Genomic DNA, 20162 nt, shown 5'->3' with positions numbered 1-20162 from the left:
TGCAGAATTGGTTTTTAGGAAAAATAAGAATTAAATTATGTAAAAGATTCAAGGGTAAAAATCACTTAGATCAATTTTCCCCCAAAAAACTGATAGACCCATTATTTTAATTATAATGAAGGAAGGCAACTAGTTTGAAAGTAATGCCCCCCCCAAAAAAAATACATGTGGTTTGCATTTTTTGGCTCCCTCTTATTAACCCTTCCTTGGCCATGAAAAGAGGAAAGATTTTTAAATCAGGGAGCAACTTAAAAATGGGTAAAATTTAATTAAGGAATGGAAAGGGTGATTCAAACTAGAAAGGAGCCTGTGAAGAGATCAATGCATGGGCCCAGACACTGTTGTAGACAATAGGGATAGGTATTCACAATAATAGGAGTGGAAAGGTGATCAGGAGCCAAGAATATCTTTGGGAAGACTGAAGTATAACTTTCAAAGCTTTATATAATAGAATTAATTGTTTAGGTAAATTAGAAGCAAATTTACCAAAGAAGCCATGCATTCATTAGATCTTTATTTACCTCAGTTTCCTGATCTGGAAAGAGGAAAATGATAATAATACCCACCTCCTTGGATTGTTGTGAGGATCAAATGACAGAATGATTGTGAAGTGCTTAACACAATGACTGGCATATGGTAAGCACTATATAAATGTTAACTATTATTGTCATTATTATTATTTCTTTAATTAGATTTAATTGTTCCATACTTGATACCTCTATATCAGGTTTTAGCTGTGATTAATGTAAAATGACAAAGGTGATAATATTGAGAATTTTCTATGTAAGGTTATTTGGAAACACATTTGACTAAATTGAAGTCATCTGACTGCTAATAAGTTTGGTTTCATGTTTTAAATCCATGATATTTATATGCTGTTATTATATTTCTAAATTCTTTTATATTGTTAAATTTGGGAAATCATTGCATCAGAAATACTGCTAGAGAAACAACTTTTTTATCTGGATGCTGTTAGATTATGAATTGAACTTTTAAAAATGTAATAAAATAGATATTTGAAAGCTGTTGAATATTTAATGGGGTATATTTTGTTTTAAAATAGCTCATAATAATAATAAGCTTATTATATAAAGACTGAGTCTTCATTGGAAATTTTTTGCCTTTCTCTTATAAAAATTATGGAGAATGTATGAGGTCATTTAAAGATGCAATTTCAGTACATTAATATGAGTCAACTATCATGTATTTTCTGTATATATGAAACTCCAGAACGTGGTTAGTTTTAATTTATAAGAAAACCATAAATGAAATGTAACTGTTAGAGAAACATGAGAGAAGTTAATAGTGTTCAAACCCTAAGTTGCAGTTAGTGAAATTTTGCTATTTGATGTAAAAATTTCTTGGGACTGTAATCTACTGTTGTTTTGAGTTTTGATAATAGGGATAGCTGTCTGAATGGTCATGACAGCAATAGTAGAAAATGGCATGTGCTACAGTCTGAGAACTGCTATAAGGGGATATCTCCCTCTGTGATAATTGGAGAAAACCTTGCCATGCTGTAAGATAGGATTCTCTTGATCAGTTTCTCCATTTTTGCTATTTTGTTTCTGAACATGAAATTTCCCTAGACTGTACCCTTGAGGCAAGAGTCTTGACATTCTTATAACTATGTCTCTCCTTTTCTTTTCATAGCAAATTTCTATAATCAAGGCAGGTAAGCGGTAGTTTTGTAAGTACAATACTAAAATTGTTAAGTAATAGATCCATTTTAGAACATTGATGAGTTTACTATAATATGATGCAAGTATGAAAAATGTTACAATTGAAATCTATACTTGTGGTCAGATTATAATAAAAGAATGATATCCTCTTAAAGGGGTGATTAGACAAAGTAAAATGACAAAGATGTAATGTGAATGTTTTCTTTGGATTAATGAATCGTGGAGTAGGAAAATTAGAGTAGTAAATATGGAGGAAGGAATAGGATTAGATTGTTTTCTCTAAAAACTATATACTACATATGATTTATTTTCAAATGTATCAAGTACAAAAATTCACATTTTGCTTATATTTTAGTAATAAGTTCTAAAAATTAGATTAAGGATTTTATATATAAAATTGTATCGATAATTGTACAGAAAGTAAAATTATTTTCTTATTTTAAAAATGTCTGTCTGATAATATTAAGAGACAGAAGAATTCATTTTACAGTTAGACCTCATAATTTTTTAAAAGATTCTTATACTAGGTATAGTGTTTAGGTAAAGATAAAAATAGCAAGTAGTATATAAAAACTTAAATTCTCTAAAGTTTCAGTTGAATTATGGGCTCTTAACTGATGTTGTCTCATAACTTTGTTGTCAATAGGATCATAAACATAAGGCTTGAGCTGGTTTTGAAATAGGTATTGGAAAATCAATTTTTAGAGATTGTATTAAACTGTGTTGTCTTGTTACTGACAGATTTTAGCAAAATTATCTAGGAACTTCTCCAAGTGATTTAGAATCAGAGAAACAGAGCCTCCTTCAGAGCTGTCGTGAGAAAGAGGCCTATTCTAAAATGTCTAAGTCTATTATTATTAAGTACCCTTAATAAAAGAATTTGTTCCATAAAATTTGGACTCAGTCAAAAGGCTGCACCCATGTGTGGCCTCAAAGCTTCAAGTTCCCCACCCCTGGAATAAGAAAAGATATTTCCAAGGACCAGATGACTCCATGGGATATCTGAGACTCAAGAGAAGATGAAAAGATCACATGGACATTGGAAGTGGGTTATTAGAATACAAAGAGACTTGATGTTATTTAATATTTATGATCATCATTGTCTTGCTTTGGTCTTTTGTTTCATTTTGTTTACGCTGAGCTTTCTTGGTTGTCTTGGTGACATGTAAATCTCTCCTCTCAACATTAGTCCATTGTGAGCCCTCTGCATAGTTTGATCTGTAACTTAACTTATGGAAATTTGATTATGAATATAAGAAATATAGATAAGCAATCCATGGGGGAAGTAGACTGACCCCCTCCTTCATGAATCAAAAGGGAGAATTGGGGGAATTAAAATAGCAAATGTTAGTGGGAATTGACTGAACCATACCAACTCCATCTTGTGACCCAATTCTAGATCTAACTTAGTTCTCTTTCTGTTCAGTTATGAGTTTAGTCCAATTTCTGTCTTGTAAGAAAATTTTATTCAATTGTGAATATTGTGAGAATGCTTTATTGCATTGTTCAAACCTAACCCTGTATGGCTGGGAAGCTGGACCACCACTACCTGCTATTAGCAGCCCTTAACTAAGGGCACAGATTATGCTACCAGAAGCCCAGTCAGATCAGACAATTCATACAAGGAATTTTCTCACAAAAATTTTGTTTTCCTTGGCCATTTCATCTTTCACCTGCCATATAAGAGAGCTTAGGCACAATATTTCTGCTCCAAAATATATAATTCTTTTTCTGTTTTTTTTTCCTCTATAATAACATATTTACGGATTTTTAAATATATGTTTGCTTGTTTCTTTCCTTGTTAGAAATTTTATTACTTCAGAAGCTGAGGGTCCTCTAAGGAAAATTTGTTTCCAAATCTACACACACACACACACACACACACACACACACACACACTTCTCTCAAGATCTACCAGTTTTACATTCACATTCACACTTTTGGTTATTCGTGGGTTGGGCATTGATAACTAAATGGGAATTTTTAGAGATTTGCAGAGTACTATAGAAAGGCACAGCCAATGCAGATATGTAAAGAAAATTTAAAAATAGTAAGTCATCAATGCATAAATGCTGTATATTATTAATCTATTTTATCATTTACTACCATAAGTATACATATATAAATTTATTATTCACAGTTCAATTTTGTTAAAAGTTTCAATGAATTAAAGAACTATGAGCTACACACTCTCTTTGGGAATGCCTCCTCTTTGTCTCTCTACCATCAAGACTCAGTCACGTGATTTTTTCTTGCAATGATCATATCTTGGGCTTTTCCTAAGAGAAGGAAATTAATTAAGCAGCTGCTGAAGCTACACAGTGGTTTCAAAAATGGCGTAGTGTGTGAGATACCAATCTCTCTCATGTAGAAACCTCAACTCTTTATGGGTGCAATGTGTTGTTTTACTGTGTGTGTTTTGTATGTTAAATAAATATGATCAGAATGATTAAAGATAAAGGTTTGGGGTGGGGTCTAGAGTTAATCATACCTTTTCACATTCACAAGGGTCCTACGCCAATAGCCCCAACCAATGTGGAGGGACAATTGTGCATATTTATTAATTCCTTTAAATAAATAGAAGCCTAAGGTCAGTGGCGGGATTCAAATGAGTTAACAACCTGTTCTCAGACCTGAGGCCCCATTCTGCTAAAAACCAGTTTGCAGGAGCCAAGATGGCGGCTGGTAAACAGGGAATAGTGTGAGCTCTGTACCGAGACCCTCCAAAAACTTATAAAAAATGGCTCTGAACCAATTCTAGAACGGCAGAACCCACAAAACAGCAGAGGGAAGCAGGGCTCCAGCCCAGGACAGCCTGGATGGTCTCTGGGTGAGGTCTATCCCACACGGAGCTGGGAGCTGGGAGCTGGGAACGGAGTGGAGCAGAGCCCAGCCTGAGCGACTTGGACCATCCAGACCAGAAGCCGGGCGGAGGGGGCCCTAGCGCCCTGATTCAGTGAGCTGCGGCAGTTACGAGACTTCTCAACCCACAAACACCAAAGACTGCAGAGAAGGTTAGTGGGAAAAGCTGTGGGCAAAATACAAATTGAAAGAATCCATCGATCGCCTCCTCAAATAGATCCCAAAAAGAAATCTCCTAGGAATATTGTCGCCAAATTCCAGAGCTCCCAGATCAAGGAGAAAATACTGCAAGCAGCCAGAAAGAAACAACTTGAGTATTGTGGAAACCCAATCAGAATAACCCAAGATCTGGCAGCTTCTACATTAAGAGATCGAAGGGCTTGGAATGCAATATTCCGGAGGTCAATGGAGCTAGGATTAAAACCTAGAATCACCTACCCAGCAAAACTGAGTATCATGTTCCAAGGAAAAATATGGATTTTCAATAAAATAGAGGACTTTCAAGCTTTCTCAGTGAAAAGACCAGAACTGAATAGAAAATTTGACTTTCAAACACAAGAATCAAGAGAAACATGAAAAGGTAATCAAGTAACGGCAATTGCAAGGGACTTACTAAAGTTGAACTGTTTTGTTTACATTCCTGCATGGAAAGATGATGTGTATGATTCATGAGACCTCAGTATTAGGGTAGTTGAATGGAATATGCATATATATATGTTTATGTATATATATAAGTGAATGTGTATGTATGTATGTATCTATGTGTATATGTTTGCCTGTGTATGTATGTATATATATGTGTGTGTTTATATATATATATATATATATATATATATATACATATATATATATATGTATGTATGTATGTAAAAGAGAGAAAGCAGACACAGGGTGAGTTGAAGATGAAGGGAAGATATCTAAAAGAAATCAAATGAAATTAAGGAATGAGAGAGCAACTTACTGAGAGAGGGAGATAGGGAGAGATAGAATGGGGTGGAGTATCTCGCATAAAGGTGGCAAGAAGAAGCAGTTCTGTGGGAGGAGGGGAGAGGGCAGGTGAGTGGGGAATGAGTGAACCTTGCTCTCATCAGATTTGGCCTGAGGAGGGAATACCATACACACTCAATTGGGTATCTTACCCCACAGGAAAGAAGAGGGAGGAAGATAAAAAAAAATAAAAGGGGGGGGATGATGGAGGGGAGGGCAGATGGGGGTGGAGGTAATCAAAACAAACACTTTGGAAAGGGGACAGGGTCAAGAGAGAAAATTCAATAAAGTGGGATGGGTTGGGAAGGAGCAAAATGTAGTTAGCCTTTCACAACATGAGTACTGTGGAAGGGTTATACATAATGATACATGCGTGGCCTAGGTTGAAGTGCTCAACTTCTTAGGGAGGGTGGGTGGGAAGGGAAGAGGGGAGAGAATTTGGAACTCAAAGTTTTAAAAACAGATGTTCAAAAACAAAAAAAAAGTTTTTGCATGCAACTAAAAAATATGATACACAGGCAATGGGGCGTAGAGATTTATCTTGCCCTACAAGAAAGGAAGGGAAAAGGGGATCAGAGGGGAGGGGGGTGATAGAGGGAAGGGCTGACTGGGGAACAGGGCAACCAGAATATATGCCATCTTGGAGTGGGGGGGAGCGTAGAAATGGGGAGAAAATTTGTAATTCAAACTGTTGTGAAAATCAATGCTGAAAACCAAATATGTTAAATAAATAAATTTAAATTAAAAAAAAAAAACCAGTTTGCAGCACTAAACCTAAAGTTAGGTACCAGTTCTACCAAACCCATGTAAACTGGCTGAATCTCACCACTGCCTAAGATTATACCATAGGTAATATCAAAGGTGCATCATCAACTACCACTCCATATCTACTTTTTTATCTTTAAAATCTTATGAAAATAAACTACATACATATTAAAATCATATTTGATCAGAAGGGGTATTTTGTGGATAATTTTCTATATGATATAGACCCCAAATTCACAGCCACATAATCAATTGAAAGATATAAAGAAAGTAAAATCCCACTGTGTATTTTTTGTTGATAACACAGAAGTGTCTCTTTCTTGGCTCAGGAGTAAATGCATACATAAAGTTTTCTTTCCAATAAAGCAACTCTTACATAGGTTAAAAGCATATGAGATTTAGTCACTGAGATGTAAGAAGCCACTCCCTACAAATTGTGAAATATTTCAGATAGTCCTGTTTAAAGATGACGATTGTGTTGATAATTTCAAGTCCCAAAATACTATAGGACTACCTCAAAGCAATCTGTGACCATTCAAATATTAAACGTCTGAAGACTGTCTACTGTAGGTAAAATGATGTTCAATTGAATGGATAATCCATTGAGTTAGTCTATCAAGACATATATATTGAGAAAACAATGAAGACAGACAATGAGCTGGGCCTTTAATTGAATAGGAGGAAGAGAGTGGGGGGAATGGATAACAGCACTTGGGAAATATCATAGCACTTTCAGTGATTGCAATCTGTTCCCTAACATAGAAATCTATATTTTACAGCATCAAATATTCTGCTGATGACTGTGTTTATGGATCATGAAATAGTACAATCACCAAGAATTAAAATTATCAGTGACACAAAAGGCAATAGAAAGATACACAAGTGGTATAAATAGGCCACAAGAATTGATTGAAAAGATAGCATTTCTACAACCATCTCCAAAACATGCTCTCTGTACTTTGGCTCTCCTCTTCATCTTATCAAAACCTAGCTTCTATACCCTGGGACACTGGGTTTTGGTAAATTTTCACTTTTACCTGATGTAGCCCAGAACCAAGTCATCACAACACTTCCTAGATGTCTTCAAATCATGTTACAGTGCACTCTAGTCTTCTTCTGCCTCCTACTGGAACTTGGACTCTGGCCCCCAAGGACCTGAATTCTGATTCATGAGTTTTCAACTTATCTAACTGGAACCAGATCATCACAGCAGTTTATGGCCTTTCCAATTCTATTCCTTTATGTATTGACCTCACTTATTAGAATATAAGCTCCATGAGGTTACGGGCTGTCATGTTTACTTATGTTTGTGTTCCCAGAACTTATCACAATTCCTGGCACATAGTAAACAATTAATAACTTCTAAATTCATCTATCAATTAGTTATTATTTATTAATATAATAGGAAAAAAGAAATCCTGGGAATGTAATAAGAATGGGAAAAAATAAGCATTATACTGATCCTGTAAAATGTTAAAAGACTGGAAGAAAAGCTTCTAGCATGTTGGGTAACATCTTTACAGAGGACTTATAAAAAAGGCTTAAACAAGAACTACATCAAACAGGAAGAAATAGGTAAAATATAATCAGCAATATTTGAAAGAGGACCCATTTCAATGAAATCACAAGTCCATTGATAGAGAATGAAGCATATGAGGATGATTAATATTCGGTGCCCAATGCTGAACCCCAAAAGTTCTGGCCTTATAAAAATTTTGAAGATAGCACTGCCCAAGAATTCCCCTTGGTTGTACAGAAAGGCTGTGAGGCAAGATATTTGGTTCCCAAAAGGAGAACACATGGATTTCTCATTTGCCTCTGATTTTTGTCAGCCCTTAGGAACTTATGCAAGGAAAAAGATTTTGCAGTCCACTATCAGTATGCAGGTTTGCTTTTGGCTCAGTTTTGCCTTTGAAAAGGGAAAAAGTTACAGTCTAAAATTGAGCAAATTCAATACAAAAGTTGGCCCCACCCTCTAAAGTCCAAGTTCATTCCCTGCTTCAAGGGGTATCTTCTTGATAGGAAGATATAACTAAAATTCCCAAGCAAGGACCACCCTCACTCCCTATCAGGGTAGTCAGAGAATATTTTGGATTAACTCTCTTCCCTCTTTCATATTATTAACTTGAATAACAGTGACAAGATGGAGAGGCTCATTTAGGCTTACTGGACTGATGAGGAGAAGTGTTAAGGAATGATAGATATCACAAGTTGCTGCCTTTCACTGGAGTGGACTGGGCAGCCAGTGGCTATTATAAAGAATCTAAGTACTTGAGAAAAATGTTCTGAAGGAAATCATAGATAAGGGGAATGGGTATGAGTAGTGAGGATGCTAAATTTGGCTTCCGTATTTTTCATTAGGGCTGGATCTGAAACAGAATGCCACTAAAAATTCTAATGTAGGTTTGAGTTCTTGAGTCTTGGCTTGACTAATTTATATAAGCAATAGTTAACCAAAATGATGGAAAGCAGTTATAAAAATTAACATTGGGATCAAATATTCATTTGATTTACAGAATGGAGCCCCTTTTGTTTGTAGGAAGGACTTTGATTTTGAGCAAATGACTAGCAGTGTTACAATTGGAGGAAATGACAAATACCCAAAGGACTGACTTTTTCCCATTTATTAGGAGGATTTTTAAGGAAAGTAAAACTCTAAATTCTAAAAAGTAAATTCTAAAAATAAATAACTTATTTGGGACAAGTAGTATTAATACCAAAAATATTGCCCCAGAGAGAAAAATAGGAGGAACTTTATTACAAAGAAAGTCAAGCAATATTTCATATTTATAAACCATTATGTAGGAATAGCCTATAAATATTTCAGTTGAAAAGTTAAGAAAAATCAGAAGGGGCTTTCAAGCAGAGGCTAACTGAAAATGCATTTTTCAAGAGTTTCAAGCTGCTAGCTTTATGAGCTAATATCTAATCTTGGAGTATTTTAAAAAATCAAATCCTTTTCATCACTGGAATTGCTAGGTTTTTCAGTCATTGCCTTCTTAGCCAAATTATTTAAACATACAGCAATCTATGCTTCTGGCAAAAATAGAAATGAGAATCAAGGGTCACATTCTTTTCAGAATACAATGATTTTATGTGCATTTGTAGTCAAAAGATTTTATTTCATTTTTTTTTTGTTAACCCAAAACAGTTATGTTGCATGCTTGACTTAACCCTTGTGCTTAATCTGTAGGGTGCATTATCAGGGATCTATTATAATCCCAATAGGAGCCAATTACAGAATCCATCTGTTGGATGCCTACCAATATGATGCATGGAGCAGTGAGAATGAGTCAAAATGATGCCCCATTTGACAGTGGAATCCATACATTCTTGGATAATGAGTCTAAACTAGCTACTCTACTCGATGACATGCTGATTTGGGAAACTCTTATATGTTTATTCAGTGGGAAAAAATTTAGAGGCCTTAGCTAATGCTTAGCAGGTGCTAACAGGGTAGAATTTATTCTCTGGAAACATCAGGCAGAAGTAATTTGTAAATATCATAGGCATGTGCTATCCTTGTTTTAGCTTTAGCCCACAAACTTCTGATTCTGCAAGAAAATTACCTGAGTCATCTTGAGTTTCTTAGGCAATCAATATGAAGCATAGAGAAGAATCATAGAATCAAACTTGACAATCTGAAGGGATATCAGTGGCTATCTAATCCTATCCAATGAATTGCCATTATAATAGCCCAACTTGTAAGGTAAAAGGAACTCATCATCTGCCTGCGCAACCCATTCTACTTTGAGGCATTCTAATTATTAGGAAGTTTGTTTTTGTTCTCTGATATCAAACTTAATTGATTCCTTTCCAAATTTTAGCCATTGCCCTCCAAAGCCAAAGAGAACAAGTTTAGTGCCTTCTCAATATGACAATCCATCAAGTGCTTGGTGATAAATGTTGTGTCCCCCATGAGTCTGTTCTTTTTCATGCTGAGTACATGTAGTTCCTTTCACCAATTCTCACCTGACATTTTATCATGGCCCTTAATCATCATGGTTTCCCTCTAGCTTACCAATGACCCTGGATCACAGAAATGAATGCCATACTCCTGATGAAGTCCACTGAATACAGAAAGCAGTGTGATGATCACATCTTCATTCTTAGAAGCAATCCCTGTCTTAATCCATATGACTGGATTAATATGCAGTGTAAGGATTTAATTTATTTTGGCTGCCTTATCATGCTACTGATTCATATTGAATTTTCAGGGCTCTAAATCCCCCAGGTCTTTTTCAGAACAACTTCTGTCTAACCATGCCTTACATTTTACTAGTGATGTTCATTTTGTTTTTCACAAGTGTAAGACTTTACATTTATCCTTATTTAATTTTATTTTATTAGATTCAACACAATGTTGTGGATCTCTCTCTCTCTAAAGAGTTTGGTTTAGTAATACACACAGGAAAAGACAAATGAATGAAGAATGTCCATTGTCTAACAGATTGATTGTTCAATGGAAATTGAAAGGGAAAATTTAAGGATTTTAATGTACACTAATACCCACAGACACATAGACACACATGCATATGTATGTAATCTGGGAACAAAATTGTAAACGGACAATTTGGACTTTGGCTGGGCCTAGAGGAAGAGAAAAGGCTGGATTAGTTTTTGGAAATTTCACAAATATTTTAATTATCCTAATGTCTCCCTGAAACTAAAGCCAATGTTTTTAAAAGAAATATTCTTCCATGATGTATTGCTGTAATTCATAGAATAAAATAGGATATGATGAATAAGAGTTGAGTATCATACAAAGGGCAATGGAGAGACCTATACAAGGGAGAATAGACTGAGGAATTGAGCAGGAGAGATGGTAGAAATTGGAAACATATGTCAGGGAGGAAAAGGAATCATTCACTTAGTGAGAGAAAGGGAAGACTGATGGACAGCCTCTCTGTTTTCCTCATATTAAAACCACAGATTTTAAGCCCAGTAATAGCCAATGTGTTTATCTTCTAATAATCAACTTAACAAAATTAACAAAAAAAATCATCACCAAAAGGTGGACCACTAAGTGGAGCTTACCATATTATACCACATGAAATCATGAAATTTCTTCTGCTGATCGTACTGGTGGTAGGGACAGGAAGGAGGTGGAAGGTGAAATGGTATTCTAACTGGCAGAAGTATCCACATTGATGAAATCACTAATTCATTGAATGTAACTTTTCCCACTAAATTTCACCTCTCATTTATTAATTAAATAAATCTTGATTTTCTTTGCCTACTTTGATTTTCAGAAAACCATGGGGGGTGGAGCCAAGATGGCAGCTGGTAAGCAGGGACCACTGTGAGCTCCGTACCAAGTCCCTCCAAAAACCTATAAAAAATGGCTCTGAACCAATTCTAGAACGGCAGAACCCACAGAACAGCAGAGGGAAGCAGGGCTCCAGCCCAGGACAGCCTGGATGGTCTCTGGGTGAGGTCTATTCCACACGGAGCTGTGAGCTGGGAACGGAGTGGAGCAGAGCCCAGCCTGAGCAGCATGGAACAACCAAACTAGGAGTTGGGCGGATGGGGCCCCTAGCGCCCTGAATATGTGAGCTGCGGCAGTTACCAGACCCCTCGACCCACAAATACCAAAGACTGCGGAGAAGGTTAGTGGGAAAAGCTGTGGGAGTGGAAGGAGTTCGCGGTTCGGCTTCCAGCCCCGGGAGCAGCGGAGGTGGGGCAGCTACAGTTGCTGCTGCTTCTGGCCCCAGGCCCAGCTGGTGGGAGGAATTAAGTGGCGGATCAGAGCAGGAGTGCAACAGCCTGATGAAGATCTAAGCCCAGCCCGGGCTGGGGGTTCTTGGGGAAGGAGTAGTGCGGGTCTGACAGAGCTGGCACCTCCCCCACAAACGTGGAACATAGAACTCGTTAGTCTACAAGCAGTCATACCCCACTGAAAAACTCAAGGGTCAAGTTAGTTGGTTGGGAATATGGCCAGGCAGCGAAAACGTGCCCAGATTCAGTCTCAGACTTTGGATTCTTTCTTTGGTGACAAAGAAGACCAAAACATACAGCCTAAAGAAGACAACAAAGTCATAGAGCCTACAACAAAAGCCTCCAAGAAAAACATGAACTGGCCCCAGGCCATAGAAGAACTCAAAAAGGATTTGGAAAAGCAAGTTAGAAAAGTAGAGGAAAAATTGGGAAGAGAAATGAGAAGGATGTGAGAAAACCATGAAAAACAAGTCAATGACTTGCTAAAGGAGACCCAAAAAAATACTGAAAAATACACTGAAGAAAACAACACCTTAAAAAACAGACTAACTCAAATGGCAAAAGAGCTCCAAAAAGCCAATGAGGAGAAGAATGCCTTGAAAGGCAGAATTAGCCAGATGGAAAAGGAGGTCAAAAAGACCACTGAAGAAAATACTACTTTAAAAATTAGATTGAAGCAAGTGGAAGCTAGTGACTTTATGAGAAATCAGGATGTTATAAAACAGAAACAAAGGAATGAAAAAATGGAAGACAATGTGAAATATCTCCTTGGAAAAACCACTGACCTGGAAAATAGATCCAGGAGAGATAATTTAAAAATTATTGGACTACCTGAAAGCCATGATCAAAAAAAGAGCCTAGATACCATCTTTCAAGACATTATCAAGGAGAACTGCCCTGATATTCTAGAGCCACGGGGCAAAATAGAAATTGAAAGAATCCATCGATCGCCTCCTCAAATAGATCCCAAAAAGAAATCTCCTAGGAATATTGTCGCCAAATTCCAGAGCTCCCAGATCAAGGAGAAAATACTGCAAGTAGCCAGAAAGAAACAACTTGAGTATTGTGGAAACCCAATCAGAATATCCCAAGATCTGGCAGCTTCTACATTAAGAGATCGAAGGGCTTGGAATGGGATATTCCGGAGGTCAATGGAGCTAGGATTAAAACCTAGAATCACCTACCCAGCAAAACTGAGTATCATGTTCCAAGGAAAAATATGGATTTTCAATAAAATAGAGGACTTTCAAGCTTTCTCAGTGAAAAGTCCAGAACTGTATAGAAAATTTGACTTTCAAACACAAGAATCAAGAGAAGCATAAAAAGGTAATCAAGAAATGGAAATTGCAAGGGACTTACTAAAGTTGAACTGTTTTGTTTACATTCCTACATGGAAAGATGACATGTATGATTCATGAGACCTCAGTATTAGGGTAGTTGAAGGGAATATGCATACATATATATACATATATGTTTATGTATATATATATAAATGAATTTGCATGTATGTATATATCTATATGCATGCGCATGTATGTGTATGTATGTGTATATATATATGTGTTTATATGTGTATATGTGTATATATGTATATATGTATGTATATGTGTATGTGTATATATATATATATGTGTGTGTGTGTAAAAGAGAGAGAGCAGACACAGGGTGAGTTGAAGATGAAGGGAAGATATCTAAAAGAAATCAAATGAAATTAAGGGATGAGAGAGCAATATACTAAGAGAGGGAGATAGGGAGAGATAGAATGGGGTGGATTATATCGCATAAAGGTGGCAAGAGGAAGCAGTTCTGTGGGAGGAGGGGAGAGGGCAGGTGAGGGGGGAATGAGTGAACCTTGCTCTCATCAGATTTGGCCTGGGGGGGAATACCATACATACTAAGTTGGGTATCTTACCCCACAGGAAAGAAGAGGGAGGAAGATAAAAAAAAATAAAAAGGGGGGGATGATGGAGGGGAGGGCAGATGGGGTTGGAGGTAATCAAAACAAACACTTTGGAAAGGGGACAGGGTCAAGGGAGAAAATTCAATAAAGCGGGATGGGTTGGGAAGGAGCAAAATGTAGTTAGCCTTTCACAACATGAGTATTGTGGAAGGGTTATACATAATAATACATGTGTGGCCTAGGTTGAATTGCTCGACTTCTTAGGGAGGGTGGGTGGGGAGGGAAGAGGGGAGAGAATGTGGAACTCACAGCTTTAAAATCAGATGTTCAAAAAAAAAGGTTTGGCATGCAACTAAAAAATAAGATACACAGGCAATGGGGCATAGAAATTTATCTTGCCCTACAAGAAAGGAAGGGAAAAGGGGATCAGAGGGGAGGGGGGTGATAGAGGGTTGGACTGACTGGGGAACAGGGCAACCAGAATATATGCCATCTTGGAGTGGGGGGGAGGGTAGAAATGGGGAGAAAATTTGTAATTCAAACTCTTGTGAAAATCAATGCTGAAATATGTTAAATATGTTAAATATGCTAAATATGTTAAATAAATATGTTAAATAAATATGTTAAATAAATAAATTTAAATTAAAAAAAAAAAAAGAAAACCATGGGCCTAGCTTGTTAGGTGGTTATCCCTTATAACTCTATTCTACTCCTAGAATTAACTGAAAATTTGAATAATACGGGTATATTCAAATCACCAGCTATTCCTCAGCTTTTGATAACCAAGTATCACATCTTTTAGTATTAAAAAAATGGCTCCTTTCTAGAAAACACTCATAAATGCCTTAAGCCACCTCTTACTACCTCTATAATTCCTGTATCATTCACATTCCAGATTTTTTTAAAAAAAGCCTTTTTAAATTAATTCTTTCAGTCTTTTTCAAACTAATTCTTCCACTTCCCTAGAATTGACTATTCATTGAATACTTACATCCACACAGGATGAGGAAATCAGGAAGGACTTCTTGCATGCACCTGACTTGAGAGGCCTGCAAAGACAATCCCACCATAGACTGTTCCAAGGGAAAAAATTAGAAGGTATTCTTCATTTTACACTGATGGTGGAGATCAGGAAACTTCAAAGACTGGACAGTTTTTAAAAAGGTGCACAGATGAACAGTCTAGATATAAATACCAGCTTGAAAGGAGTAATACTAGGGAGAAAGAGGCCCCATAGAAGAAAGGAACAGAAAAGGGGAGGTCAGAGGGAGAATGGAAGGATCAGGAAGCTTTAGATCATATCAGTGATAAAGAGGCTGGAAAGTGAAAGCTTAATGATTCATAAGGGGCTGACACAGAGCAGACAGAGGATTATAGACAGTTCAGGAAGTCTGCCCTGGCTAATCAGGGTAAAAAATTTGATGGACATCTTATGAGAATGCTGAGGAAGAAGGAACCAAGTACAAATCTAAAGTTTTACTCCAGGGCAAGAGAGAAAGTGATGGATTCAGAGAAGAGAAAAATTATAAACTTAAAGAGCCTGGATATGGAGTGGAAAGGTCTAGCACTATAAAAGACAAGCACAAGGAAGATGACAAATGTTATGAAAGAATAATGGTGAAAAAGGAAACTCATTGACCTGAGCAGGTAAAGTCTGAAAAGCTCAAAGAACTCTTTGATTACAATCTCCCCCTACACAAGAATCTGGAGGTGAGAGAAAAGTCTACCTTCAGAGAGGAAAGCACACTTAGGATCAAAATTTTAGCCAGTGATTCCTATCACCCCACAATCTAACTCAGACCTGCTTCCTTGACTAGTGAATTTGTCCATTCTGTCAAGAAAGAACAAGAATTCTCATCCATCTTTGACGGCATTAAGTCGCCACAGGCCAACAAAAAACAATTCAGAGTCATTTATTCAGAACATCGTGTCCTTGGTTCATCACGTTAAAGAGCAATATTGCTGAGATGACCCTAAATGAAAGGTTCACTTCGTATCAGAAGGCTATGGAAGAACATTGCACTCAGCAAAAGAGTCCAGAAATACACAGAATTGATATCTCTCCTAGTACCTGGAGAAAGCATACCTGCTTATCAGGATAAGAGAACATTTTTAGAGAAGGAAATCAAAAGGGAGATTAAAAAATAAGATGTGATTCTGCTGATCTTTGACATGACATTGATCATCATAGAAAAGAAAGAAGTAAAGAACAGGGGGATTCTAAAGGGCTCCAGGGAATCCAGTGGATCCAGAAAGCAAGGAAAAACTCCTAAACATCACAAAGAATACAAATCTTACAAAGATGACCGTAAACATAAAAGCAGAGAGCAAGACCATTCTCTATTTTCATCTTCTTCATCATCCTCTTTCTCAGCATTCTCTCAAGAAGAAAAACGGTGAGAAGAAGAGTTTAAAACCCACCATGAACCAAAAGGATATTCATGCTTTATAGAATTCAGCTCAGCCTGAGGAACTTTTTTTGTGAATTAGTGGCAGAGGAAGAGTCAGAGAAGTTTTTTTCTGGGGCAAATACTGGTCTCAACAAATCAAATACTACTTTTCAAGAGAGACCAAAGGAAAAGGAATGGGATCCAGAGTATACCCCAAAGAGCAAGAAGTACTTCTTACATGACAACAGAGATGATGTTGTGGATTATTGGGCCAAAAGAGGAAGAGGCCATGGCACTTTCCAACATGGCAGAGGGTGGTTTAACTTCAAAAAATTGGGTATTAGTCCAAAATGGAAACATGGAAAAAACCAAGGAAATGGGATTGTTGATGATAAAGAAGAGACCATGGAAAAGAATGAAGAAAAGAACAGAAGCAAAGAAAAAAAATTTAGAAAATTCCAACTTTTCAGTGAATTGAAAAGCAGGTTTCCATCAGTATGGGCTACGAGAGTGACAATTTACTAAAACTTAGTAAATCTAATTTAATAAATAGAGCTTGCTATGGTGTGTCTATCATAGACAGTTCCTTGCACCCACTCTGTTAATATTCATTTTCTGGTTTTTTCATAGAAATAGTAAATTGGAAGCAACTGAGAGCAGAACTTCCACCCACTATTGTTACATGATTGCTTTTGTTTTTAAAACAAATGTAAGCATTTTACCTAAATTTCACTGTTTGCAAGTAGTCTGTAGAATTTTTTGTTTCAAGCCTTTAAACATTTCAGTAATAGTAGGGTATATTTTGAGGATTGTATTGAATCAAAGTAGAAAGTTGCTATGTGCCATATTTGTAATTATCAACTTAAAAATTATTTTACTGTTTTGTTATATCTATTGTAATTCTGCTTTGTCTATAAGATATGGTCAAGTACAACTCTGTGAAAATACTGATTTTTCCATACCTCTGTTTTTCAGTGTTTTATGCTAAAGTAAACTTTAGCATTATATATATATATATATATATATATATGCATATATATATATTATACACATATATACTTTTTAAATACTTAAGGCTGAGCAAGCATCAAATTTAAGGTTAACACAATTTCTCCAAGCCACTAAAACATGAAAAAAAAATGTTCAGCCTTCCAAAAGAATAAAATGGCCTTCACTGACTTACCATGTTAATTACGAGCAACATTTGATGGCTCTGACTTTTAAAGAATAAAAATACTCCGTATTTTTGATTCACAGACTGAAAGGCAATCATCTAATCAAAGGGAATGGTGTTGCATTAATGCTCATAAAGGAGACTTTCACAGGACTCCCTTCACAACTAATTGGTTGCTACTGGGGAGTTTCCAAGGTTCTGTCATAGAGATGACATATTGCTAAACCAAAATGAAGCTTTGTGTGTAAGACCTCTAACCAGTTTTCCTTTATAGAGCACTCACCACAATTATTGACATTTGTTTCATGCTGTTTAACCCATTTCCAAGAAAATTTTTTTTATTCTATTCGTTTTGTAGGAGTATTTCTTGGAATTTTTCTGGACTTGGTGCAACTAACTCATAAACTTTCTAGTTCATGCCCATTTTCCCTGCTGCACTAACATCTAAGTCTATTTTGTAATTCTTCCCCAACTACCTTTACTATTTGCATCTCTTCCACATCTTTTTTTAAAAGTATAAGTCCATATACTTCAATTTCTTCCAGGTAAGATTTTTGTTATATTTATTTATTAAATATAATTAAATTATACACTATTATATGCTTTATTGTACTCAATGTGATTGCTTTTCATTTGAAAAATATTTATTTTTCTCTTTCTATGTTACAGATTGAACCTACTTTCAACTTATGTTCATTTCAATCTTATAAATTGAAGAGATATTAGCATGTCATTTAATTTACTTCTTTTGTTTACAGCTGAGGATACTGAGTGGGATAGGAGAAATCACATATGCACATACACACATACACACACACACACACACACACACACACACACACACCCTGGATTTAGTCATAGATCCTGATTTAAATCCCAGCTCTTCCACTTCCTACCTATGTGACATTGGTTAGTTTGTTTGCCTTCTCTAAGCCTCAGTTTCCTGATCAGATGAATAGGTTTGAGTAGACATCTAAGATCCTTTCCAGCACCGAGACTGTGATCCTATGATTCCATTAAATGACTTAACAGACAGTCACAGAGACTTAGCAGAGTCAAAACTAGTACTCAGGACTTAATGTTCTTCCTACATACAAGAGAATTATTTACAATTTCACTGTGGTTCCATACTAGTGAACACACAAAAGTTTCAAAATTTATATTCATATATTAGTTACATTTCATAAAGCATATACCATAAATATATTCTATAAACATATGCTTAATGATGAAGAGTTTAAATATTTTGAATGGTATTTGAATGTCTTGTTGGTTTAAATTCTTCAGTAAAGTCCTCCTTAGATATCTTGTGAATTAAAAGAAACCTTGTTGGAGACAATATGTCTTGTAGGGACCCACTTATGCAATCAGGAAAGAAGAATCCATGTATTCTGCCCTCATTTTCTTTTCATATTCTAGGCTCTGTTCCAGTGGTTCTCCAAATTTGGTTCCTCATACCCTTTGTTTTTTAGTAAGCATTTTATGCCCCTCATTCAATATGAAAGCAAACATTGTAGAACTTAAATTAGAATTTTTTTGTACCATGCATACACAAAGATATAAACTAGAGAGGAGGAGAAGGTGGAGGATGAGTAGGTGGAGGAGGAGAACATGGAGGAAGAGAAGGAGGAAGAGGAGGAGGAGGAAGAGGAGAAAAAAGAAGGAAGGGAACACCCAAAAAATGTGGAACTGACTGTTGTAAACCAAAAATAAAAAATAAATTTATAATTAAAAAAAGGAAGGAGGGGAGGAAGAGAAAGAAGAGGATTAGAAAGTAACACTGTTTTCTAGAAGGGCATGCCAGAGAATTACAAGCTCTGGCAGATCTGGCATTCTGAAAGAACTTCCAATATTGGACCTGTATGTATATGTTACAAGACACCCACATGAACTTGGGAAGGTTCGTCATTTGATTTCCCTTGGGGTGTTGTATTTTTAAACCACAGGAACTCTTCAAGACTATCTACCAAGTCTGCATCAACAAAGAGAGACCTTAAACTGATGAAAGCATGTCTCACTGAAATATAGAAAAATATACATTAAGTTTAATTAAAATATAAATTAAATTTAATGTATCAAAATACATTAAAAATCAGTCAATATCAGCTGTATCCTTAACCCTAATACAATGCACATAAAATTGCGATCTTAGTTTTGTTAATTTTTATTAGCACTATCCTCTTTGTGGCCAGGAGGACATACTTTATGAAAATGAAAAAAAAGTCATTATATGAACTAAATTTCAGAAATCCTTTCATAGCAAATATATGTATATATGATAATATTACACAGTTGTTTCTCAGTGTGTACTGAGACATATTTTGCCTTTCAAAGAGTTTTCATTAAAGAATGTGGCCCACACTCAAAGGAAGCCTATATATAGATAAATATAGTTCATTTCTTCCTGACTCATCTACTTTGTGCCCTATTTAAGACATCACACGAAACATTTTTCAAGTGTTCTTAGCTTTGTATTCATGTTAAAAATGTGATCTAACTATTACAACAAGAATAAATATTTGGTATCAGACAACTTGGTGGGTTGTTTTTTGGCAGGGTTTTGATAGTTCAATATTTATTTTTCACCTATCCCAATATCTCCTCCTGCTAGTAACACTAAGAAAAACTCCAGTCTACCAAAACCTGTCTGCTTATGATGCAGATTTTGCATTTGCTTATTTCAC

The 20162-nt window shown here is 36.1% G+C and overlaps 1 pseudogene; it reads left to right on the top strand.

Moving 5' to 3' along the window:
- Positions 1 to 16829, top strand: part of LOC118840033 — a 65380-nt pseudogene extending 48551 nt beyond the window's left edge.
- Positions 16830 to 20162: the final 3333 nt, after the last annotated feature.

This window comes from Trichosurus vulpecula, chromosome 1 (genome assembly GCF_011100635.1).
Source record: "Trichosurus vulpecula isolate mTriVul1 chromosome 1, mTriVul1.pri, whole genome shotgun sequence".
NCBI lineage: Eukaryota > Metazoa > Chordata > Mammalia > Diprotodontia > Phalangeridae > Trichosurus > Trichosurus vulpecula.
The sequence above is the reverse complement of the archived record's forward strand: the minus strand, read 5'-3'. Positions and strand labels throughout refer to the sequence as shown.